Source organism: Neofelis nebulosa, chromosome 5 (genome assembly GCF_028018385.1).
Source record: "Neofelis nebulosa isolate mNeoNeb1 chromosome 5, mNeoNeb1.pri, whole genome shotgun sequence".
Lineage (NCBI taxonomy): Eukaryota > Metazoa > Chordata > Mammalia > Carnivora > Felidae > Neofelis > Neofelis nebulosa.
In genome coordinates this window covers 88,263,543-88,290,886 of record NC_080786.1, presented here as the reverse complement: position 1 = coordinate 88,290,886, position 27,344 = coordinate 88,263,543, and the positions used below count along the sequence as shown (strand labels likewise).

The window sequence follows — 27,344 nt, the reverse complement described above, 5'->3', positions numbered from 1 at the left end:
GCTGTAATCAGTAAGACAGTATGGTACTGGTACAAAAACAGACACTCAGATGAGTAGAACAGAATAGAGAACCCAGAAATGGACCCACAAACGTATGGCCAACTAATCTTTGACAAAGCAGGAAAGAATATCCAATGGAATAAAGACAGTCTCTTCAGCAAACGCTTATTGGGAAAACTGGACAGCAACATGCAGAAAAATGAACCTGGACCACTTTCTTACACCATACACAAAAAGAAACTCAAAATGGATAAAAGACCTACATGTAAGATAGGAAGCCATCAAAATCCTCGAGGAGAAAGCAGGCAGAAACCTCTTTGATCTTGGCTGCAGCAACTTCTTACTCGAAATGTCTCTGGAGGCAAGGGAAACAAAACCAAAAATGAACTACTGGGACCTCATCAAAATAAAAAGCTTCTGCACAGCGAAGGAAACAATCAGCAAAACTAAAAGGCAAGCAACGGAATGGGAGAAGATATTGCAAATGACAGATCAAATAAAGGGTTAGTATCCAAAATCTATAAGGAACTTATCAAACTCAGCACCCAAAAAACAAACAATCCAGTGAAGAAGTGAGCAAAAGACATGAGTAGACACTTCTCCAAAGAAGACATCCAGATGGCTAACTGACATATGAAAAAACGCTCAACATCACTCATCATCAGGGAAATATATATCAAAACCACAATGAGATACCACCTCACACCTGTCAGAATGGCTAACATTAACAACTCAGGCAACAACAGATATCGGCAAGGATGTGGAGAAAGAGGATCTCTTTTGCACTGCTGGTGGGAGTGCAAACTGGTGCAGCCGCTCTGGAAAACAGTGTGGAGGTTCCTCAAAAAATTAAAAATAAAACTACCCTATGACCCAACAATTGTACTAATAGGTATTTATCCACGGGGTACAGGTATGCTGTTTTGAAGGGGCACATGCACCCCAATGTTTATAGCAGTGCTATTGACAATAGCCAAAGTATGGAAAGAGCCCAAATGTCCATTGATGGATGAATGGATAAGAAAATGTGGTATATATATACAGTGGAATATTACTCGGCAATCAAAAAGAATGAAATCTTGCCATTTGCACCAACGTGGATGGAACTAGAGGGTATTATGCTAATCAAAATTAGTCAGAGAAAGACAAATATCATATGACTTCACTCATATGTGGAATTTAAGATACAAAACAGATGGACATAAGGGAAGGGAAGCAAAAATAATATATAAACAGGGAGGGGGACAAAATATAAGAGACTCTTAAAAATTTTTTTTTCAACGTTTTTTATTTATTTTTGGGACAGAGAGAGACAGAGCATGAACGGGGGAGGGGCAGAGACAGAGGGAGACACAGAATCGGAAACAGGCTCCAGGCTCCGAGCCATCAGCCCATAGCCTGACGCGGGGCTCGAACTCACGGACCGCGAGATCGTGACCTGGCTGAAGTCGGACGCTTAACCGACTGCGCCACCCAGGCGCCCCCCAAGAGACTCTTAAATATAGTGAACAAACAGAGGGCTGCTAGAGGAGTTAAGGGAGGGAGGATGGACTAAATGGGTAAGGGGCATTAAGGAATCTAGTCTTGAAATCATTGTTGCACTATATGCTAACTAACTTGGATGTAAATTAAAAACTAAATAAATAAATAAATAAGAAAAAATAAAAATAAATAAATAAAATGGTATTTAGATCCTGTAGCATGAGAAGGCTGGCTTAATGGGTTTTGATGATGAAAGCAGGAGGCTTGGACAGATAACTTCTTAAACTCTTTTTTTAGCTCTTAAAAAATTATTGATCATCTTCTATCAGTCAGGTGCTGTATATTTACATACATTGTCTCATTTAATTCTCATAACAGTCTTAGGGAAAAGTATCATTGCCTTATTGTGCAGATAAAAGAAATCTTAAGAAGGTTAAGTGATTTGCTCACATTGCATAGCACCCACATGGTTAAACCTCATTTATTCAATAAATGTTTATCGAGCCCCTCCTATATGCTGGACACTGGAATAAACTCTACAAATACTGAAACAAATAAGAAGCAACCCTGCACACAAAAGCTCATGGTCCAAAGACAAAGCTGGATCGCTAAACAGATTATGTAATTGGGTGTGGTAAAGTGTTGATAACTGGAAAGGGCATCATGGGAGCACAGATAGCAGAACTTGACCAGGTTGGCATTCAGGAGGTATCCTGGATCTTAGATGATGAGCAAACAGTAAACTGGTGAAGGAGAGTTGAAAAGGGATAGATTTCATCCCAGGCACTGGGAAGGGGCAGTGCAAGCAAAGGCACGGAGAAGAGAAGGAGTATTGTGAGCATGAAAACCACAGGATGGTATTGTTGGAATAGTGTAGGTATGGAGGTGGGGCTGGTGTGGTAGGGAGGGGCTAAATCAAAGCAATCCTTATAGTTGTGTTTTCCCAGTGACCTGCACTCTTCCCCCTTGGAGCCTATGCCATATGAAGAAGACTGTGCCCAGCTGAGAATCCAAAAATGGCCCCAAACAATTACTCTCAGGTGAAAGTTGAAATCAGGTAGTCTACTCAGAAGAAGGAAGACCTGTTGCTGCAAACCAGAGAATCATTTTACCTCTAACAGTCTCCTGGCCATCTCTTAATGAACTAAGTATCTAACTAGATAAGCAATTGAGAACTAGGACCAGGGATTATAGTCAGTGTGTAATAGTGGGTGATTCTTCTGAAGCCCAAACCCCATTGAATGGCTGTGATGCAGCAGTTAACTTCAATTGCCTGAGTCCCCCTCTCTTCTTCCATTTTGGCTTCCTTTATGTCTCCAGCCTTCTACAAACTATCTATCCATCTCTGCCCTTTTCCTATGTTTGTCTTTGCTGTTCCTTCTTTGAGTTTGTGTGGGGTGCTTTCAGTACTGAGATGAACCAAATGTATGGGATTGACCTCCAGAATTGTACTATAGTGCCATTGAATCAGCTGTATAAATCCACTGCCCGAGATCTGAGGTTAAGAAAGGATGAGATGAAAGCTTCTAAGTGGGAGACACTGTAGCTAGATCAGAGTTTCTCAAAGTGTGGTCTGTGCACTGGAAGTGTTTATGACAAGTAGAAATTAAAGGACCTTGACCCAGCCCTATTGATTCCAAGTGTGTTGGGATGTAGCCAAGTGTGTTTGTATTTTTAACAAGCCCCCCGGGAGATCTTTGAGCAATATAATAAGAACTGTTGCCTACTATAGGAATCACAGAATGGCAGCAGTAAGTCAGATACAGTCACAGATACATTTTGTTTGGGCCTTACAGTACTTTAAAAATCAGAATGTTTTGGGACATCTGTGTGGCTCAGTGGGTTAAGCATTTGACTCTTGATTTTGACTCAGGTCATGATCTCATGGTCGTGGGATCAAGCCCTGTGTTGGGCTCTGCACTGAGTGTGAAGCCTGCTTGGGAATTGTCTCCCTCCCTCCCTCTCTCTGCCCTTCTCCTCTCGTGCTCTCTCTCTCTCAAAATAAATAAATAAACATTTTTTTAAAGTCAGAATATTTACTTTAAAATCTAGAGTTCTGGTCTCTTGAAAAAATTCTTAGGAAGGCAACTCTGAGCCAATATATTCAGACAACAATCATCTAAAGCTATGGTAAGGACCATCCTGTTTCACTCAACATGCTCTCAGTCCTCGGAGCCACCAGAGCCTTCTGTGGTGTCATGTCCCTACCTTTTGACTTGGGCTCCTCTAGAACAGATATCAGGTTTTTGTCATCCATGAATCTTCAGTTCCTAAAAACAAATTTACAGAAGAGAGTGAATAAATGTGTGATGAATGAATGAATGGGCACAAGCTTGATGATAAGCTTCTCTTGGCTTGGATAACTTAATTCCAAGTTTTAAAAAAGCCTGGTCCTGGGTATAGGAAACATGGGGTCTTATCCTGGTTCTGTGACTGATATGTTTGGCTATATCACCTCACTTCTCAGAGTCAAAGTTATCTTAACTACAAAATGTGTTATGAGGATGGATTTGTGTCTAAATTCTTCCATCTTGGACAGTGTGGTGGCTTTAGGCTACAGGTGGGCATTTGGGTTTCGTTCTTTTTTTTTTTAATGTTTATTTATTTTGAGAGATAGAGAAAGAGACAGAGCACAAGCAGGGGAGGGGTAGAGAGAGCCAGAGACACAGAATCTGAAGCAGGCTCTAGGCTCGGAGCTGTCAGCACAGAGCCCAACGTCCAAGGTGGTGCTCCAACTCTTGAACTGCAAGATCATGACCTAAGCTGAAGTTGGATGCTTAACCGACTGAGCCCCCAGGTACCCCTCGGTTCCATTCTTAAATTATATGTGGAGAAGAGGCTAATGTGAAATTCAGTCCCAACGAGCCTCTCTCTAAGCCCCACACCTCAGAATGCCATCTGTTATCATGGCAATTTGGAATCTTAGCCTGAGCTGAGGAGGTGGCTGACTCTCACAGTCTCAGAGTGGCAAGTGTTTATGGAGGCAGACTTGGCCAACTCCTTTAGTTAGACCTCACAGAGGATGTTCAAACACCTTAGACTAGTGCAGAAGGCTATTTAGCCTAAGATCCCTGCCAGTTAACCCTGTGACTCTCCCCTTCCCACCAATAATACTCAATTTCCCACGCTGCCCACGAGCACCATGTTGTTTTTCCCCTCTCTGCCTTAGTATGTGCTGTTCTCTCTCCTTTATCTCACTCTGCCATTGTCAATTCCTACTGTGCCTTTAACACCCAATGGAAGGGATCCCTCTGGAAAGTTATCCTAGCCACTGTCCCTGTCCCCTTCTCCAGGCCTGATGCTTCACTCTCTCCTTGCTCTTCCCTTTAACTTTGTCTTGTACAAGTGCTCACTCCTTTATGTGTTTGTTCCCCTATTGAACTGAGGTCTCCTTGAGGGCAAGAATCTAGAACATGTCACAGAAGCACAATGTATGTTGAATGAAGGCTGACCAGCCCTAAACCCCAGATATGCTGAGATGATTCTGCTTGTCAGAGAAGAGCTGACCATTCAACCCTTACCCTACCCACGTTCCCCCGCCCCCATCACACACAGTTCTGCATTTTGAAATGCAGAGCTCATTGCGGATATTTAGAATGACAAATGATGTTTGCCAGTGGCTGAGTATCCTGTGTCTCAACATCAGTGCTTCATAACACTGTGGATTGTAGGGATTATGTGTAAGTGATTTTTTGTGTATAGCACTTAACAATAACAGCATGGTGTAGGACAGTATTTCCTAAACTGTTCTGAAAAATCCTTTAATCCTCTTATGGAGAATGTAAATAGACACTGTATTAAAAATGTAATCTGGGGGCACCTGGGTGGCTCACTTGATTAAGCATCTGACTTGTTAGGGTCGTGATTCACATGGTTCCTGAGCTGGAGCCCCGCTTCAGATGAGCCCCACTTCTCTCTCTCTGACCCTCGCTCACTACGCCCTCTCTCTTTCTCTCTGTCTTTCAAAAAAGAAAAAAAAAAAAAGTAATCTGGTCTGGGGCAGCTGGGTGGCTCAGTTGGTTGAGTGTCCAATTCTTGATTTTGGCTCAGGTCATGACTTCACGGTTTATGAGTTCGAGCCCTAAGTTAGGCTCTGTGACTGCAGTACAGATCCTGCTTGGGGGTTCTCTCTCTTCTTCTTTCTCTGCTCCTCCTCCGTGCTCTCTCTCTCTCTCTTTAAAAGTAAATAAATAAACTTTAAAAAAAAGTACTCTGGTCAAAAAAGTTTGGAAATGTCTGGAAACTATATTCCTCTCTTAGAAGGAAACATTTATTAGCATATTAAAGACTCAGAATTCTAGTGATAAACATCATGGTTTAATTTTGTTTCACCCAGTGCTTCCAAAGTAGTGTTGAGGAAGAACACTGAATTAGAAGTGAGAAGACCTGAGTTTTCACTTCCCCTCTTTCACTAATGCAAATGTGTGATCTTGAACGAGACACTTCCCCTTTTGCAGCCTCAAATTCCTCATTTGTACATTGAAAGAATTGAAAAGGAAAATCTAAATGACAAGGCTGGATTAGATTATTTTCTAACAATCCTCCTAATCCACTTTCTATCCTGCTCCAAGGGATGAACAACTCCAGCTCTGAAGCCTTTGCCGGGGCTAAAAAGCTCACACAATGGGTATTTAGCAACGTGGTCTCAGCTCTGCCTTGCCCCACCCCAGGATCAACTGAGCAGGAGTTTGGATGTTCTCTTAACACAGCTGTTCTCTCAGTTGACTAGATCTGAAGGGGAATTATCTGGCAGTTCTGAGCTGATTGTGCCAACTCCAGGATGGCCTTCAACACTGTAACAAGCCAAAATCAGCCATCCACTCATCCTCTCCTCCTTTGCAAGGCATTCACCATTGCAAAATCATTGCTCAGAATGTCCAAAAAACAATAGATTTGACATAAAGTGAAACCCTGGGTTCAGGAAGAGCTTTAAGGTAGGAGAGATTTGATAACAACCATCAATCAGGACTGTGAAAACACCAAGCACCTGCAGGGAAACCAGATACCCAAGAATGTAGTAAGGGGAGTAAGATCCCAAGTTCCCTTGGTCTTGAGAGAAAACGTAGCCAGTTGGTTCCCTTTAAAGTGTGTCTGTGGAAAGGAAAGCAAGTCTGGCTCAATTCAGATTTTGGTGTCATGGAGTTCATGTGGACAGGGGTCAGCCCATTCCCACTGATGGGGGCCCTATTAGCATGATGCCACACTCAGAGCAGAAAGCCTATACTTCCCGCTCCAGAGGATAGCCCCCAAATGGCCACTGTTTAAGGCCCATATTACACATAAGCAGAGTGGTGTTTCTCTCTGAATACCATCTCAGCAAAGTCAGAAACACCATTACTCAGCATAATCTGTAGCCAAGATTTTCCTCGTGTGTATGGTTCACCCAGTCCAGGATCCTTCCTTCTTTCCTTTTTTCTGTCCTGCAACATTACAGAACATTTGTTAAATGACAAAACTAAAACAAGTTAGTAATAACTTTGATGTCCTTTATTCAAGGGAAGACAATCCATGGATTGCGGGTGCACAGGACCTAACAAGCAGTGAAGCTCTCTTCCCCAGGGATTTTGGGCAAGGGTGAGTCGTACAGAGCATTAGAAGAGGCACTGAGGAAACAGGCTAGGAGGTGGGGGATTTCCTTATCCTTATAGGCTAGCAGGTCTTATTTTCTAGGGTAAGGTAAGCTAGTGAAAGCTGAGTTGGAGGATTGTGATTGGCGTTAGTTTTTTTAGACAGTGAGGGGTCTCCCTCATTGCAGGTTGACTCTGATTTAGATTTTTATGCTGAGCCATGGGGGCAGCTTCCATATTGTGGATCCTGGTATGTAAATTAACTTTATCACTGTATTTCAGGACTTGCACTGGGCATGATGATTAGTCATGGAGCCAGAGCGGATGTATACAGCATGACTCCTAATAGGGATTGAGTTTAAAAGTTAATGTTTAGAGCAAAAAATCAAGTATTATCAGAATTACCTTTGAAAATATTTTAAATCATCCACATGGGTATTGAAATGGTCACACTCTGTGAAGCCCAGGACACTTGAGGGACTTGGGTTTTAACTGAGGGATAATGAATGTCATTCACCCTACATTTCTCCAGGCCATTGATCAGCTCAATGTGTGGAATGGTACTACTTAAATCGCTATTTCTTGCTCAGAGCCTTGTTTTGTTTTGTTGTTTTGGCTGAAATTGACTTTGTATAAGCTAAATATGTATATGACACCATTCAGTGAAATACATAGAAAAAATATTTACAATCATTTTACTAATAGAGGTTACCCCTTGGGTGTGGACTGAGATCTGAGGTACTAGAACAAAAAGAGGGTCAAAAAGGACTTCAGTCTTCTCTGTAGTGTTTTTATCATCATTTTAAAAAAACATTTATGTCTTTATTTTGAGAGACAGAGAAGAGAGCAAGGGCTCACACAAGCAGGGGAGGAGCAGAGAAAGAGAGGGAGAGAGAGAGACTCTCAAGCAGCTCCACACCCAGTGCAGAGCCTTGTGTGGGGCTCAATCTCATGAACCATGAGATCATGACCTGAGCCAAAATCAAGAGTCAGACACTTAACCAATTGAGCCACCCAGGTTCCCCAGCGTGAAAATAAACAGCGATAAGATAGTAATAGCAGTGTGCCGGAAGCAGGCCTCAGGGTGGGGGAACAATGAAATTTTCCCTTCTACTTAATCTCATTCCTGTGTTTTTGTTCTGTGCTCAAGGGAAACAAGGTTGATGTTTTGCTTATTCCGCTTCAGGATGACCTAGATAAAGCTTGGGCTGTTTGGCTTGTCTTGTCAGTTCCCTCCCTGCCCCAGGGAAGGGCAGTTCTTTTAGTATATAGATAAGTGAGGAGCATTGACACTGGGCAGGGGACATCTGCATGAGTTTTTTAACCTGCTATTTCTTTCTAATCTGGTGTTACTTCTGCCATCACAGGGATGTTGCTAAGGGTGAGAGGTGCCCTTGGATCATCGCAGTTGTGTTGGCTCACCCACGTACTCACCTTGGCAGCGTATTCACTTCCTCTTTATCCTTTGTGAGGTGGAATGGACAGGAATTATTATTCCCATGTTATGAACTTGGGAACAAAGGCAAAGCATAAAAGTCAGAAGCAGAGGTGTATACCCAACACTGGGTTGGTTGCCTGCCAGTCTAAGGCCTTATCCATCTGACTACTCCTCATGTTCTTACTGACCACCTCAGAAGGTGGTTATGGATCAAATGAGTGCAGAACTCTGAATCCATAGTAACAGAACCACAGAAAGCCCACTGTGTGAATATTCAGATCATTTTCCTGACACAGGCTGTAGTGTGAATTCTGTCTCAGGCCTAGTGGGAAAACTCTACAACTTTTTTCCTGAGAATGAGGAACTTCTCAGTTGAAGGTTGTGCTTGGTATAGTAAAGATTGCAGGCTCAAGCTTCGCTGGAACCCATCACATTTTACCTGTAAGATACTGGACAGTTCCCTTCACCTCTCTGAATTCCAGCTCTTTATCTGTCAAAGGGGAAAAATACTACCTACTTCATTGGATGACTATGAGGAATGAATAGAAGCTAGTTGCCTGACCCAAAACAGGCACTCATCATACATATTAGTCCCATTCATTCTCTGGGTCTTTCCTAATGGAGCACTGGCCATGAAAATATCTGGTAGGACCAACCTGGTTTGATGAGTTAGCCTAGTGGGGACAATAAAACCCACAAGTCATTTGGAACATTACTATCTGCATCCATTGAGGGAATATTCACTCAAAAGTGCCTCTTTTCAGGCTCAGCTTGGCCTGTGAGAACACAAGGAGGAAGAGGTGGAGGTGGAGAAAGAAACCCCCCTAAGGGCATTGTTTTTACAGACTTTTTTTTTTTTTTTTTTTTTTGGTACATGAAGAGAAATTAAGATCAGTTGGCCAGGGCTGTGGACATCCTGTACTCATCTTTTCTTTGGATACATGTCAAGAAAGGTTATGATGCTTCTTTCAGTGTTTGATGTTGGCTATGACCATGGGGTGTAGTTTTTCACTGACTTTCTCCTGGATGAAGGTATTTGAAGACAGAGGACTTTAGTCATCAAGATTTTCAGGCCTCTGGCTCAGCAATAAAATGAAATGAGGGCTATGGTAGCATTCACATTAAATGGTTTTCCTCTAGTGTTAATACTGGAGCTTGCTATTCCTGAATATCTTTATTTTTAAATTGGCTGAAGCCCTTTGGTTGCCATAACAAAATTCAATTAAATTTGGCTGAAGGGAAAATTGAGAATTTTATGTATATGTAGGTTAAAAATGATTAAAGAAGATGATTTAAGTGATACAAACAAAGTTTATTTTAACCACTTCATGAAGCAAGTAGTCTCCACTCCCAAGGGTCTAGAGAACTGAAAAATGGGGAGGAAGGCAGGAAGTTTTCACACTTTATCACAGGATAAAGAATAAAGAAAATGCAGGAGAGGCACCTGGGTGGCTCAGTTGGTTAAGCATCCAACTTCAGCTCAGGTTATGAGCTCATGGTTTGTGAGTTCAAGCCCCACGTCAGGCTCTGTGCTGACAGCTCAGAGCCTGGAGCCTGCTTTGGATTCTGTGTCTCCCTCTGTCTCTGTGCCACCCCTGCTCACACTCTGTCTTTGTGTCTTTCAAAGATAAACAAGCATTAAAAAAATGCAGGAAAAAATAGAAAATATATGATTGGCTGGGGCCACAGTCAACCTTGTTTGGGGTGAGAAGGAACAAGGAAATATGCATAGACCCAAGAGTTGGCTTGGTGTTTGAAAATTGTTTGACTGGATATACTGTGTTTCTGTTCAAGTGGAGCATTTACAGAGACATGAAAGTTATTTAGATTCTGTTTGCTGACAGCTCTATCTTGGGCCTAGAAATTTATTTTAACATATACATGTATATTGTATATACATATTCATGTATATGCATATCGATATATGCATATGTGTATTCTATGTATGCAAATTATGTATAAAGATATGTACAGGGATATGTCATAAAACTGGAATATAAGAATATAGTAAAGCTGAAGGAAAGGCCTAGAATAAGGAATTGCAAAGCCATTGGGATATCTCCCTGGAAGTTCCTTGGGTTCTACTCTTCTCCCTGCCTCCCCTCTTCCTCCCCTCCCCTCCCTGCTGCCAGTGGAATATGGTTGTTAATCAGCCTTCTAAGAAAGTGATTGATGCTTATGGTTCTAACCATTTCTGAATCAGAGCTGTCTAGATCACAAATCCCAGTTCCTGAGGTGGGTAATTGTCCATCCTGGGCCAATGAGCTATTACAGCCAGGAGAAATGAGATAGACAGTGGGGACACAGCTGCTGGAACCCATCCATTGTGAGCAAGGAAGCCACAGTCATTACAATTTATGACCAAGAACTGGACACCCATTCTAGTCTGGCTATCAATGCTGCAAATGGAAAGCAAAAAATTACTAAATATGAGCAAATATAACCAAAATGACCAGAGTCATGACTGAGAAGAATAAATAAATCGTAGGATGCTTAAAGGACTAAGCCACCCAGGTACCCCCAAGCAAAGGTCTTTAAGGCAAACAATACAACAAGTACAGAAAATTTTAATATGTAATCATAGAAGAGAGTTCAAAGCCACATAGCCAGAGACATATTTGCTAATGTTAGTGTTTAAATAAAGTTGCTAGGGGCACCTAGGTGGCTCAGTTGGTTAAGCATCTGACTTCATCTTAGATCAAGATCTCACAGTTTGGGGGTTCAAGACCCACACTGGGCTCTGTGCTGACAGCTCAGAGCCTGGAGCCTGCTTCAGATTCTGTGTCTCCCTCTCTCTCTGCCCCTTTCCTGCTGCACTCTGTCTCTCTTTCTTGCTCTTAAAAATAAACATTAAAAAAAACTTTTAAAATAATAAATAAACACTTAAAAAATTAAATAAAGTTGCTAATATTTAAAAATCTAAATATTTCATACCAAATTTTGTTTTATAGCTCCTCTTAAAAAATCAGAAGGCCTGGCAAAACTGGGTTCACAGTCTTGTCTGGAAATCATCACTGGAGCTGAGAGGTGGATGTCCCCTTGGAAGGGCTAGGTGGTCTCTAGTTTGTTCCCTGCCCTGCCCAGCAAAGCAGGCTTCAATCACTCCATGGGTGTTGGAATATCACGATACTACCAGGGCCAGTCCCTCCTGAAACATCTGGCTCTTTAAAATGGAAACTGTTGAAAGAAAGAAAGACAGAAAGAAAGAAAGAAAGAAAGAAAGAAAGAAAGAAAGAAAGAAAGAAAGAAAGAAAGAAAGAAAGAAAGAAAGAAAGAGATGGAGAGAGAGAGAGATAAAGAAAGAAGTTAAGAGGGGCGCCTGGGTGGCTCAGTCGGTTAAGCGTCCGACTTCGAAGTGGCTCAGGTCACGATCTCGCGGTCCGTGAGTTCGAGCCCCGCGTCGGGCTCTGGGCTGATGGCTCAGAGCCTGGAGCCTGCTTCCGATTCTGTGTCTCCCTCTCTCTCTGCCCCTCCCCCGTTCATGCTCTGTCTCTCTCTGTCTCAAAAATAAATAAAATGTTAAAAAAAATTTTTTTGAAAGAAAGAAGGAAAGAAAGAAAGAGAAAAAGAAAGAAAGAAAGAAAGAAAGAAAGAAAGAAAGAAAGAAAGAAAGAAAGAAAGAAAGAAAGAAAAGTATTTGATTGTCGAATACATTTTCTCTGACCTTGTTTAAGGAAAAACGTGTTTAATTAGTTGAAATTTTGGTACTGAAAGAGGGTTTCAACTGCCTCCATTTTCACCTCAAACTTTCTAATTAAGTTCTTTACAGTTTATCTCTCAATTTAGGCAAAAGAATGAAGGCAAAGCATCCCCTGATGAGAACAGAAACTACCCCCTCTAGTAATAAGGACTGCCCTGAGCCAGCAAGACCCTGCCCATGATGATGATCCATTTGACCTTCATTGCCCACGTGCACTACCAACAAACTTTGTCTCACATTTTCCTTATATAAACCTGGAAGTATTTCCTGCACTTTGCAGATAGTCTTTGAGCCGCCAGTCTACTGTCTTTACAGTGTTGACTTCTCTGAAATAAATTCTTTTCTTGGGGTGCCTGGGTGGCTCAGTTGGTTAACCAACTGACTCTTGATTTCAACTCAGGTCATGATCTCACAGTTTGTGAGTTTGAGCCCCACATTGAGCCCCACAATGGGCAGTGCAGACCCTGTTTGGGATCCTCTCTCTCTCTCTCTCTCAAAAAACAAACATATAAATAAATAAACAAACTTAAAAAAGATAAATTTCTTTCTTGTTTCAACTCCACTCATCTCTCTGTCTTTGGATGCTGTCAGCGGCAAGTGGCCCAACTTGGTCTATGTGGGACCCTGGGAGCCAGGTGCTCTTGCATCCTGGGCACCCTGGCTACAGTACACTATTTTTGTAGAAAATTAAGGCAAAATGAAGGCAGGACTGTAAGCTTTGAGAGGGTTGGGACTGTGTCTGCTTATTTACAGCTGAGTCTCCCGTGCCTAGAACATCACTGATGCCCATAAATATAGGAGGAGGGAATGAAGACATAATGTGGCATGCACTAACCAAACATTTTATGGAAAAACAGGGCAATCCTGCCTGTACATGAAGAAAAACAGCACAAAACTTTCTGACATGTGTCACTGATTGCAGGCATGAGGCCACAAAGATAAGAGAGAATCATGATAGAAAACTGATCTGGACTTAGAACTCTGCTTACTAAAGCACTGTGGCAAATAATAGCATTTCCAGGAAGAGTTTTTAGTTATGTGGGAAAAAAGAAATATAAATAAGTAAAATGATTCCATAAACTTGTACACTATATAAAATGTCCTTAGAAGTAAAATAAAAATTACTCTGGGGATCTCTAGTAATGGAGGTGTCTAAATGCTTCTCTTGGATTTGTAGGGGCCAAGGGCAGGCCACACCAAGATGGGCTGCTTTAGTATAAAGATTATTTTGAGTTAAAAGCAGTCAAATGGAGCACCCATCTGGCTTAATTGGTAGAGCATGCAACTCTTGATCTCAGAGTTTGAACCTTATGTTGCGCGTTGTAAGAAGTGAGATGATTCATTTTCAGAAATACCAAATAAAAGCTGTGTTGTCTAGTAACAATAGGCTTACAACCTATTGGAAATATGTACAAACTGGCCCTCCATCCAACAATGGAGTCCCAAACCCTTAAACATTTCACTTCCTGGTTCTTCCCCTCTCCATTTTGTGGGCTTTTCACGGGCTTTGCAAGGAGCATGAGCCAAAGAACTGAAGTCTCTGAGTCACCTTAAGAAATGTACATTTGTTCCAATCAGACTACTTTTTGGCCTTACATGGGCATAGGCGACTTCTGGGTAAGGCTGTAACCTTTGTAGTACTCAGCCAATGAGGACTCAGGGGAGGGTCTTGCGTGCTAGGAGATAAATTGCCTGCTGCAGCCTCCCCAAATGTGCCTGTCCATCAGACACCTGCTCTCCCAAGAATGATGATTAAAGCCTCACTTCACTGTGCTTCGAGTCCCTTCTTTGATTGGGTCACTGGGTTTATTTCTCACAGGTGTGGAGCCTACTTAAAAAAAAATCAAGACCCAGTAGATCCAGGTAAAGTTCTTTATCTCCCCCACAACTAAATGAAGAGAACTTAGAAGACCTGCTCCAGGAAGAGTACTACCTCCATAGATAACTACATTATGATATGAACTAGATGTAGAAGACAGGGAGGAACCTAGCAAGGCCTGTTTGAGCAAAGTTCCCTCTGATGTGGAGAACAAAGGGAAAAGAAAAAAAAAATTAAACTTCCTTACAACTTACAGCCCTTTGACAAGTAAATACTTGAGACAAGCAAAGTGACCTTCTTCAAGGAGCTTAGCTGCCTCAATGTTAATACTTTGCTAAAGGCAAAAGGCAACCTTAGCCTGACATTAGGCCGACCTCCAGGATCCTGAAAAAACCCCTTTAGAAACTTGCTTTACTTCTACCATCCGTGCCCCGCCCCCTGCCCAAGATATGTTTTAGCAATCATTCTCTAAACATAAGGCCCACTGATATACATGTGAAGGGTCTCATGATTAAGAGTTTACTAGACAGTAGTAAATGACCTTTTCTTAACAGCAGCTAGCCCCTCAAGGTCATTTCCAGCAAGCTGGAAAGCTTGCTTTCAGGGTTCAAATTCCTTAGAGAGTTATGCCATCCCTAACCCCTCCCAGTTTGAAACTATACACTCAGTCACTCCTCACAACCTCAGTTCAGCTCTTTCTGCCCATGGGTCCCAACCTTGCACTTTAATAAAAACCACCCCCCCACATTATTATTTTTTTTTGCAAGAAATTCTTTCTTGACCCTTCACTCCCCAACATTTCACATCACTCTCTGTCCCATTGTTTCAGAATGGCCCAGAAAACATTTGTTTACCAAATATTTACACTTTTTCATCTTCCTAAGGATTGTATTCTTCCCCCTTTGAAGAACCCAATCCCTACCCATTTCTCCTTAGTTCAGAATGACATATATACCTCATTTTGGAGGTCTTTGGAATTTAAATGTCTGTATGGATTCCCTGTAAGTACACTATTAAATTTTATTTTCTCCTGTTAATCTGTTTCGTGTCAATTTGACTCTTAGTCCCGTTAGAAGGACCTTTGAGGGGACAGGAATTCTTGCTCCTCAACAGATCATTTAGCAATGAGCTGCCAGGAGGTTAAGAGGCTGGATGGAATGAGCTTTGAATGAACTTTGTGACGTTCTCATATAGAGAAACTAAGGCACCAAGGCAGGGACTAAGTCAATTGGACACAGTATATCTGTGACCCTGGCAAGTCAGGAGCTAGAGGTCCCAATCCCTAGTCTACTTTCAAGATACCAAAGAACTATTTCCAGTCAGATTTCATTTTGGGGGGTGAGGTGGCAAAAAGGAGAATGGTGATGGCCTTTTCTGATTCTAGGAAGCAGGTCCAGAGACCTGTAAGGCCATAGCCAAAGGTGATAATCCTATTTGTCATCACTCTGAATTATATCTGGGCTGTATGCATGGAGCTGACTGATGACTCATATAAAGCTTGGAGACTTTGGCATCTCCTTTACCTAGGTACAGTCAAGATTTTCTCTTGTTTTTTTTTCTTTAATTTTTTTAATGTATTTTGAGAGAGAGAGAGAGAGAGAGAGAGCAGGGTAGGGGCAGAGAGAGAGTGAGAGAGAGAATCCCAAGCAGGGATTCTAGACAACGGGGCTCAATCTCGTGACTAAAATCACGTGAGCTGAAATCAAGAGTTGGACACTTAACTGACTGAGCCACCAAAGTGCCCCAAGATTTTCTCGTTTTGCTATACTGAGTGATAATTGTGATTCCATCTTACTTGAATGGAGTGTGTTCTGGGGACAAGGGAGAGAGTGCTGCTTTGCACATTGTAAGTCAAGGCTGACCCTTCTATGACTATTGTTGCGTATTGGGTAAGTGCCTGTCTTCTGAGTTTCTTAGAGGGTGCATAGGAGGGAAATTCCAATGATAAAACAAAAGCAATGACTCTCAATGAGATAAAGATGTTCTCAGGCAGCCTGAGTGAAACTCTTCATGTCCTGCTGCTGGTACCTTGCCCCCAATCCCAGCCAGTTTGTCAAGTTCTGAGCTACTGCTGCAGGCCTCAAAATCCAGCCTCCAAGGCTAGAAGACTAAGGAGATGCCCTGAGGATTAAGGCCTTTGGCATGTGTCTTCGTCAAAAATATGATCTTGGGTTTACATGGAGTGTTTTTGATGCCACAAGACCAGACTAAAGGAACAGATCAATTCTAGAAGGTCTTGGCCTTTGAGAACAGGTGTCATAAAGCAAGGATGTCCTGCTCATTTTTCTTCAAACATTTAAGAAATATTTATTAGGCACCTACTAATTGTGGCAGGAAATGTTCTCTGTCCTGGGACACACCAGTGAACTAAATTTACAGACAGAAATCTCTGCTCCATAGGCTTACATTCTTGTGGGGATGGATGAGCCCCATGAAAATTTTCACAACTTCTTTGTCACTTCCTGTCCTACTCCTGTCATCTCCTCCAGAGATAATCTGGGAAAACCAGATGAGACTCATCACACACTTATTTTGAGCTACCTTGGGAGAAGTCATATGATGGAGGAGGGCTGCTGTGGGTCTGAGATTATGCACAGGTTTGAATTGTCTAGTGAGACAGAGAAACTAAAGGAACCCCATGAAAAACTGCTTTCTTCACTCCTTTCCCTGCTTCTGTTCTTGCTAGAATCTGTACCCTACCCCCTTACATATGCCTCACAGAACAGGTAATGTATGTCCTCCTTGTAAAGGTCAAGGAGTTAATGACCTCTTTGGAGTCTTCCAGCACAATAGATAACATCTAAGGAGTGACCAGGTGGGGTCATCATGAACCTGTTTTCCAAGACCACTGACTCATCAAGACCTGACTCCAGGGCATAAGTGACCTATGAAGAACATTTAAACACTCCTCTTTGTTCCTGGATGACTGAGAAGATATGTGCACCAGACCACAATCCTAAATAAAAACCCCAGACCCCAAGCAAGGATGAAACTCACCTTTCCAGAGAGTCTCCAGGACACTCTATCTTCACTCTCACCATGTCTTCAATAAACTCTATTCTCATTTCCTCTTGCCTCACCTTTGATTTCTATCCTGTGCAAAGCCAAGGACCCTCTTGGCTGGTCCTGTGGTACCTTCTCTGGGTCCTTGAACCCGGCCAGCCTATATCATCTAGCTTTTTTTTTTTTTTTTTTTTTTTTTTTTTTTACTGCTTATTGCTCACACTTTTGAATAGCATTGTCTTGCCAAGAATGACACAAGCTCCATTTTAACTGATGAGCTTGGGGTTTGAGGCCTAATTATAGGCAACATTTTATAAGTCTATGGAGCAACCAACACCCCCAGATTTTTCTGGTCACCCTCCTTGCATTTGCAAAGCTGAACCAAGAAATTAGCTTTGACTGGGGTCTTGCACACCCACAGGCCTCACCCTTGTAATGTAAATAGTTGCCAGAGACCCTGCCCAAGAGTCTGGCTGCACAGTCCAGAGTGAAGACACAGACTCTGGGGGGCAGAGTTTGGTTAATTACTAAGTTATTTTTTTTTTAGAAAGAGAGAATGTGTGAGTGGGGGAAAGGAGCAGAAGGAGAAAGGGAGAGAGACACAGAGAGAGAGACAGAGACAGAGAAAGAGAGAGAATCTTAAGCAGGCTCCATGCTCAGGTCAAAGCCTGACTTGGGCATGATCTCATGACTATGGGATCATGACCAGAGCTGAAATCAAGAGTCAACAAACTGAGTCACTCAAGTGCCCCCTAAATTATTTCTTGCGTAATTATTTATTAAGCACCCTTGGTTTAGGTACTAGGGATGTAAGAGTGAACTTTAATGGATAAAGAGTCCTGGTCTTCATGGAAGTGACAGGTCATTGAGGGTGTGGGAAGGGTGTGGGGAGAAAAGATAAACAATGATGCTCATCAATGTCTTCTACAAATAGCACTTTTCAAATTCCAGTGTGCAATCCAATTACTTGGAGAGCTTATTAAAGCAGATTGCTGGGCTCCATGCCCAGAAACTGATTCAGTAGGTTTATGGTGGAGTCAAAGAATTTGCGTTTCTAGCAAATTCTCAGGTGATACTACTTAAAATGTACTTTGCACAAATCATAGAAATCCAAGGTCACTACCTATAAGATGAAGGATTTAGTACCTTATGTGTTCCTCTAAGTATGGTTCCCCAGACTCCCTGGTGATCTTTATGAAAAGTACAGAAAGAAGTGGATTCTTGGTCCCTCCCCTAAAGGGAAGTTGTTTAGCTAATGAAAAAGAAGGGATTACTTACATATAGAGAAATGACCATGTGTTGCTATGTTAAAACCTTTAAGGAATTAAATATTGATGAGAAATAATATATTGATTGAAGTAAAGGTGTTTACAATAATAATATTCAATGAGGTGGAGTTCATACACTATTGGTATGAGCATAAACAGCAATGTGTAACAAAAGCTATATTATCTTTTTAATGTTTATTTATTTGGGGGGGGGGGAGGGGCAGAGAGAGAAGGAGAGAAGGAGAATCCCAAGCAGGCTCTGAGCTGCCAGCACAGAGCCCGATGTAGGGCTCGAACACATGAGCTGTGAGATCATGACCTGAACCAAAACCAAGATTCAGTGACACAACCGACTGAGCCGCCCGGGCACTCCATACCAAAATTCTTTACAATAATGCTTTTAATTCAGTAATTCCTCATTTGAAAATTTGTATTAACTAACTAACAGGCAGTAAGAAACAATAGATCTCTGGGGCACCTGGGTGGTTCAGTTGGTTAAGCATCCAACTTCTGCTCAGGTCATGATCTCATGAGACCATGATCTCATGGTCTGTGAGTTCCAGCCCTGGTGAGCTGACAGCTCAGAGCCTGAAGTCTGCTTAGCATTATCTGTCTCCCTCTCTCTGCCCCTCCCCAACTCATCCTCTCCCTCTCTCTCTCAAAAATAAAAAAAAGGAAAAAAGAAATAATAGAGCTCATATACCATCTACCCAATTTCCTCCAATGTTAACATCTCACAAACTATAGTACAATATCACCCAGGATACTGACATCAACATAATCCATAGATCTTGTTCAGATATCCCATTTTACTTGTACTTATTTATGCATGTGTATATGCATATGTGTGTATTTAGAGATAAACAGTTTTATTACATTGTATAGGTTTGTGTGTCCATCACCAGTCAAGATACAGAACAATTCCATCATCACAAAGTTAAGTTATTTTGCTGTTTTATAACCACACTCACCTTGCAATGTCATAAATATTTAGCTATAATTATGTTTCTTGTAGTAATCTTTTTAATAGGTAAAAAAAAGAAAAACAAAATAGCTTCAATATTCATTAATAGGATATTGATTACATTAATTAATGCATATCCATAAAATAAAATTACAGGGACACCTGTGTGGCTCAGTCAGTTAGGCATCCAATTCTTGATCTCAGCTCAGGTCATGATCTCACAGTTCGTTGGTTTGAGCCCCACGTTGGGCTCTGTGCTGACAGCACAGTGTCTGCTTGGGATTCTGTCTCTCTCCTTCTCTCACCCCCTCCCCTACTCTTTCGCTCAAAACAAATAAACTTTAAAAAAACAAACAAACCATGCAAACCTTAAGTTTGATAGCACATTATCCAGCAACTTACAAAGAGGTTTATAATATATTCAGTAAAAATAATCTTGCAAGTGTATTTTTATTTTCTCCTTTTTCACTTGTTCATATTTTCTGATAGTTTTATAATTACCACATATTACTCAAAAATTGTTTTATTGTGGTAAAATATACATAACATTTTGAATGTACAGTTCAATGGTATTAAATACATTCACATTGTTGTGAAACCATCACCACTATCCATCTCCAGGACTTTTTCATCATCCCATACAAGAACTCTGTACCCATTAAACAGTAACTCTCCATTCCCCTCTCCCTCCAGACCCCGGCAAGCACTGTTCTGGTTTCTGTCTCTGGGTATTTTACTACTCCAGGCACCTCATGTAAGTGAAATCATATGATATTGTCCTTTTGTGACTGGCTTATTTCACTTAACATAACATCTTCAAGTTTCATCCATGTTGGAGCATGTACGTGATGCCACACTGATTAGTAATCCATAGGCTACCATTAGATACAAAGTCACTTATAGTAAGCCTCATATTTGTGAGATTTTTGCATATTTTTAACCGTGAATTGCAATGCCAAAGGTAAGTCAAGTCTGAAGTACCAAGGCTAAACCATCTTTTGTACTGAATTCGGTGGGGGTGACCTGGTAGAAGGAAGGTTAGTTTAGGCCGGGGAAATGACATTCATGAGGACTGAAAAGTGGAGACCCACACAACACAAGTGGTGACAAGAAGCCAGTCCACCTGCCTATGCTCAGGAGCCTGAGCAGGGCAATACTGAGAAAAACACAGAAGATGCTACAGTTTGAATGTTTGTGTTACCCCCAAATTAATATGTTGAAAATCCTAATGCCAGGGGCGCCTAAGTGGCTCAGTTGGTTAAGCAACCGACTTCAGCTCAGGTCATGATCTCGCAGTCCATGAGTTCAAGCCCTGCGTCGGGCTCTGTGCTGATAGCTCAGAGCCTGGAGCCTGCTTCAGATTCTGTGTCTCCCTCTTTGCCCCTCCCCCACTCACACTCTGTCTCTCTCTCTCTCAAAGAATAAATAAACATTAAAAAAAAATTTAGAAAATCCTAATGCCCGATGTAATGGTATTAGGAGGTGTCCTTTAGCAGGTGCTTAGGTCATGGGGGTGGAGCACTCATGATTGGGATTTGTGCTCTTATAAGATAATGTTCCCCTTATAAGAGATATCTCAGAGAGATCCCTCATCCTTTCTGCCATCTGGGGATACAAATAGAAGTCTGTGACCTGGAAGAGGGCCCTCACCCTACCAGGCCAGCACCCTGAGCTCAGATATCCAGTCTCCAGAACCATGAGAAATAAATCTATGTTGTCTGTAAGCCACCCAACCTATGGCACTTTTGTCAAAGCAGCCTGAATGGACACATGATAAAGGCAAAGGTTGAGGGGCAAAATGTACACATAAACAGTTTCAGCGTAAATAAGAGATGCCATTTCAAGCCAGAGGGAATTGAAGCTGATGAGATAAAACATATTCAAATTGTTGTTTAGAGAAAGAAGTACTGCTGACTTGTACAGTTTGGATGGCAGGAGGCCGAGACAGGCATGCAGGGGAGGCACAACCTTTCCAGTTGGGTACAGATGGGTTCAAACTTGCCCTGTGAGGCTCACTGAGGCACCCACTCTACTGTACCAGTCAGGATTTGTTATGTAGACTGCATGCCTAGTTGAGAGAAGGAAACTGAATGTAACAAAAGGAAACTGTCAGAAAATGGAGCAGTCAGGGAAGGTCAGGATGAAGTGGAGCCTGGAGAACTTAGGAGAACCTTGCTTTTATGACCGTTGCTTGGGATTGAAGTAAAGGCAAAACCCAGGACAGATGCTGCAGCCTAGCTGGTGAGTCATGCCCTGAACACCGACTAGAGTCAAGAAGCTAGGGTGGGAGTTTACCTGCCTAGTCTTGTTCTGGTTCCTTGATATCTTCTTCACCATATAGTAAGAGAGTCAAAGGAGCTGAGAGATGTGAAGAAGGGCTGGTGTTTTAGAAGAGATCCATGGGGACAATGGGAAGCTCCCCTTTTGTTTCACCCCAACCAGCCCAAGGTTATAATCCTGGCCTGGGGAATAGCTATCAGAATGGACAGGAAAAGGCAGACTCAGATGAGGAAAAACCACAAGATTAACAAAACATCTCACAGGGTGAAGGACTTTGGAAGCTACCTAAGGTCAACTTCTCACCTAAAGAAAACGATTACTAACATTCTTGAGGACCTCCTTCACATTAGGCTGTTCTAACTGCTTTAAATGTGTAAGTCTTTTGATTCCCTCCAGAGTCTTGGGGACATTATGACCCCTGTTTAGAGATTAGGCAGCAGAGGTTAGGCAGCCTGCCTGAGGCAGCAGATGGTGAGTGGTAGACTCTGGATCAGAACCTAGGTAGGTGCTCCATCAACACCTGTAGGTTGGCCATCAAGCAATTCTACTTTCTTTTAGGTATGAATATTTCTAGAGTCCAACTGCCCACTGAACTTCTATTCCCACATTCCTCCACTTATGCACAAAGGACAGAGCAAAATATTTCTTTCTGTTCCTATGCAGTATCCTTTTGGGTGACTAGGAACCTCTTTCTTGTACTCTGTCATTTTTCTACACTTCTGCCCATGCCCAACCTCAGGAGCCCACCCAGCTTCATCCCATCATATCATCTGTATTCAGGCCAGCAAGGGCCCGTTTGCCCCTCATGTCTGAGACTGCCAAGTCCCCTTGTCCTGGTCCTCATATTATTTCTTTTTTTAATGTTTTTTTTTTTAACTATTTTATTATTTATTTTTGAGAGACAGAGCACAAGTCGGGGAGGAGCAGAGAGAGAGGGAGACACAGAATCCAAAGCAGACTCCAGGCTCTGAGTTGTTAGCACAGAGCCTGATGCGGGGCTCAAACTCACAAACTACAAGATCATGACCTGAGCCAAAGTCAGATGCTTAACCAACTGAGCCACCCTGGTGCCCCATCTTTTTCTTTTTAATGTTTATTTATTTATTTTGAGAGAGCGAATGGGGAAGAGGCAGAGAAAGAGGGAGAGAGAAAATCCCAAGCAGGCTCCATGCTGCCAGTGCAGAGACCAACACGGGGCTCGAACCCAGAAAACACAAAGTATGAGATCATGACCTGAGCCGAAACCAAGGGTTGGATGCTTAACTGACTGAGCCACCCAGCCACCCCATGGTCCTGATTCTTAACAGCAGAAGGGCCATTTAAAAGATAAACCTCTGTCTTGCTAATATTGCTTACCCTGGTTAGAAGAAAAGGAATGACCCAAACAGTCTGAAACTGGGGCCCTCTAGGCTGAAAATGAAAGTGCTAGGTACACTAAAGAAGTATATTATTATTTAAGGCAATATTATGAGTTCAGGTCTCTGGTTGGCCCATAGGGAAATTAATAAACTCTTCTTTGCCATCAGCAGCCCTCAGATTTCATGTTACAGGTGCTGGGAAACCAGGTTTCAAATACATTCAAAGTGGATAGCACATGATTCCAGTGGGTCTAGGGTCATTCAACAGAGGTGCTGGTATGTACACATTTGAGGCTTAGCAAGCTGTTTCCCTAAGATTCTTAGAGCAATTGAGAATGTCTTTTTGTTGAAATCCTCCTCCTCCTGGCAGGAATGAGAATGGGAAGAGCAAGTAGATGAGACAGGGACAGGGAACTCCAAATGACTGCACCTACCCAATGGTACAAACTCTAATCCTCAAAATTTCCTTATGTTCAGCAGAAATGCATTTTGCATTGAGTCTGCACTTTGAAGCCCACAGAGAAAGGACCTTCTCTTCCCAATGACAACACTTTCTGAAGGAGAAAAAAATCCCCATTTCCTTTACATATATGTGTGTGTTCATTCTACAATGCCACTTTCCAGGCCTCCATCATCCTGATCATCCTGCTCTGATTTATTCAAGTTTGCCAAAATACTTTTTAAAATATGGCACCAAGAGTTGAAAGATTATTTCCTCAGAGTAGTTAATGCTGCATACATAATGTCTGAACAAGGCAGGAGGAGACAAGAAATAGAAGTGATTTTAAGGAAGTGAGCTTGAGGACTAGAAAGATGTTATTGAAAAACTGCACATAGTGGTTCAGATGTAAGATAATTTGGGGGTGGCGATGTTTCCTGGTGGAAACAGGAAATATAGTCCTGAAGGGAGAAGAGATTAGGACTGGAGGTATAAAGAGTCTTCAGCCTAGATGTAAGCAGTGGGAGCTAATCCAATGAAGAAGGGGAAAACTCCCATTTGTGGAGGACAAGGATAATGAGGCTGTGCCAGACATTTTCCCAGGGTTAATGCCATCTAGACTGCACAATTTGTAAGGAATCAGCCATCATGAGGGAGAGTGAGGCTGATAAAACCTAAGTAACTTTCCCAGGGCCATTCAACCACTAAGTGAAATGGCTGGGACTCCGACTTGGATGAGTTGTCAGGGAGTGTGATGAGAGCCTCAAGAACTTGTTCCCAAACCAAAGGAGTCAAGTATGAATTGCTGACGAGCACAAGTGCATGAAGGTTTCCTAGGTGGTCTGTGGACCAAGTACAGATTTAGTGCTTATGAAATAATAAAGTCTACAGTTTGCTGGGAGGCTGGGTAGCACAGAGCTTAATGGTTAGGAATACAGGCTGTAAAGAGACCTGGCTTCGAATCATAGCTTTGCCCTTTGTGTATGGTGCATTCATGGGAAAATTTCTCTACTTTTCTACCTTTAGTTTCTTTGTCTACAAAAGGCTATGAATAATACCAACTTTGTAGCATTGTTACAAGGACTAAATGAGATCTAGTTTGTAATGGATATTTTCATATATCTCTGTAAGTAAAATATATATAAAGAGTATATATGAGAAATGCTTACGTCATAGGCATTCAACAAAAGATAGTTATTTCTATGTAAATTATTCATTTGTCCTTGGCACTCAACATTGAGCCCCTTTTTATTTTAATTTTTCTTAATGTTTACTTTTTTAAACAATTTTTTAACATTTATTCAGTTTTGAGAGGGGGCAGGGGCAGAGAGAGGGAGACACAGAATTCAAAACAGGCTCCAGGCTCAGACCTGCCAGCACAGAGCCTGACGCAGGGCTTAAACTCACAAACCGTGAGATCATGACCTAAGCCGAAGTTGGTAGCTTAACTGACTGAGGCACCCAGGCATCCTGAGCCCCTTTATAAAATGGAGAATGAGGGGTGCCGGGGTGGCTCAGTCAGTTAAGCATCCAACTCTTGATTTCTGCTCGGGTCATGATCTTATGGTTTGTAGGGTGAGCCCTGCGTTGGGCTCTGCACTAACAGTCTGGAGCCTGCTTGGGATTCTCTCTGCGCCTCCTCTCTGCCCCTCCCACATGCTCTCTCTCTCTAAATAAATAAATAAACTTAAGAAAAATTAAAATGGATGGTAGCCTGGGTGGCTCAGTCCATTATGCGTCTGACTTCAGCTCAAGTCATGATCTCGTGGTTTGTGAGTTCAAGCCCCAAGTCAGGCTCCGTGCTGACAGCTTGGAGCCCGGAGCCAGCTTCTGATTCTGTGTCTCCTTCTCTCTCTCTCTGCCCCTCCACAGGTCATGCTCTGTCTCTGTCTCAAAAATAAATAAACATTAAAAAAAAAAGAAAGAAAGAAAAATTAAAATGGAGAATGAGGGGTGCCTGGGTGGCTTAGTCAGTTGAGTATCTGACTCGATTTTGGCTCAGGTCATGATTCCATGTAGCAGTAACCTCTGTGTTGGGCTCCATGCTGAATGTAGAGCTTGCTTGAGATCTCTCTCTTTCTACCCCTCTCCCCTGCTCATACTCTCTCTCTAAAATATAAATTAATTAATTAATTAATTAAAATTAATTTAAAAATAATAAATAAATAAATAAATAAAATAAAATGGAGAATGAGTGTGGTAGATTATAATGTGTCACCTTGGCTTAGCTTGAGCTACTTTTCCCAAAATTCCCTTCTGTGGTGTTAGAAGATCCATGAGAGATTCTTGTGGCAGAGATCCTAGAGACTGAGGGCAGAAGTGAAGTAACAACCATTTCTGTAGCTTACACACATTGTCATCTATTGGCTGGCTCACCTTGCTGCTGTGAAGATGCAGTCAGGCCTACGACTGCTCCAGCTTCCCCTGAGTCCTCCTCCAGCATCTCCGGCTCCTGGGCCAGGTGTGTGTGTTTAGCTCTCTGATAAGGGTCCCAGCTTCTGCAGGATAATAACACCGTCAAGGTTGGAGGCAACAAAGACTGTCACGGTTTTATTTCATTTTTAGGGTCCAGCTTGTGCTTGCTCTCTTCTACCTTAGATTGGGCTTCTCTTCCCCACTGCCTGCCTGCTGACTATATTTATCTCCTAGTTAGGGTTGCCAGATTTAGCAAATAAAAATATAGGATGCTCATTCAAATTAATTTCAGATAAGCAACAAACAATTTTTTAGTGTATATTTATCTGTAATTCACATCTGACTGGGCATTCTGTTTTTGTTTGTTTGTTTGCTAATTCTGGCAACCCTAAGAGCAGAAGAGTAAGTGATTAGAGAAAGAGGATTGCTGGGCAGAATCCCACTGAGGATAGTGACTGAGTTTACAATTACACCAATTAATACCCAGCTGAGTGCTTTTCTCCAGCAGGGCTCAGCTGCCCAGGTGCAGGTAAGGCGTAGATAATTAAGCTCATTCAGAGTTAGGACTTTTATCAGGTGGATGTTGGTAAAAAGCACAAGACAGTTTAGGGCAGAAGTTTGCAAACTTGAGTTTGCCACAGCATCACTCAGAAGACTTTGTCAGAACACAGATTGCAGGGTTCCACCCCTGAAGTTTCTGATTCAGTTGGTCTGAGGTAGGACCCAAGAATGTGCACTTCTAATGAGTGCTGCTGGTCTAGGGACCATACCTTAAGACCCACTGGAGTAGAATGAAATGGGGGACATGAGACCTAAAGGTAGATAAAGGGAGGGAAGGACAATGGAGGGGCTGATGGGCGGAGTGTATTCCTGGTCTTCACTGTGGGCAGAAGACTGGCGACTTTGGAGGGGTTGTTTGTTCCACCTCCTTCAGTCTATTCTTTGCTGTCGTCTAAACTTGACTATATATGTACTATGTCTGTCCTTCCTCTGACACTGGCATCTGCCTCCTTTTTAACCAGGGAATTTTTGAGAACTCTGGTGTCATGACCCTGGTGTCCACTGTGATCTATGAGAAGCTGGGCATTAAAACAAATGCACTGATGGAGGCAACATCATCACAGGGATGCAGAAGTGAAGAGCACAAGGTAACAAGATCCCACACAGAGACCTGCAGGAAGAGAGGATGAGAGAGGAAAGAAAATGGAGGGGGGAGGGGTGAAGGAGGACATGGAAAAGAGAGAGCACGATGCATAAGAAACAGAATGCACGAAGAGAAAAGCAAAACCCAAACAAAGAAAACTGCACAGAGGAAAGAGAAGTACAAATATACAAAGGTTTGGAAAGCAAAGGGGCTAACTGCCTCAGAGAGTTATCTCAGAGGGACTGAGTGATGAAGGAGAACAATGAGGCATAAAGAGCCACAGGAAAGATGAATATAATCTTGTCATCTAAACTGTATGAATATAATCTTGTCATCTAAACTGTGTGTTCTGGGACTGTTTGATCATGTTTCATGTACTCATCCTATATCCTACTTAAAAGTACACTATAGAGAACAAAATCCCCAAGTTGAGGGGATATGAGTGTATGGGTGCAGGTGTGTCATTT

General features: G+C 42.2%; 1 protein-coding gene across 6 annotated transcripts in view; it reads right to left on the bottom strand.

Annotated features, from left to right (window-relative positions):
• The window catches only part of LMLN (leishmanolysin like peptidase), a 139,415-nt gene that overhangs the window by 19,879 nt on the left and 92,192 nt on the right, over positions 1 to 27,344 (bottom strand). For 5 of the 6 annotated variants that reach the window (XM_058731058.1, XM_058731052.1, XM_058731054.1 and 2 more), the window contains 2 exons: positions 25,695 to 25,816; positions 3,691 to 3,752 (listed from right to left, as the gene is read on the bottom strand). The gene's annotated coding sequence lies outside the window, so the exon portion shown is untranslated. Of the gene's footprint in view, positions 1 to 259; positions 356 to 3,690; positions 3,753 to 25,694; positions 25,817 to 27,344 lie in introns of all 6 variants that reach the window. The other variant, XM_058731053.1, reaches the window with a different exon arrangement.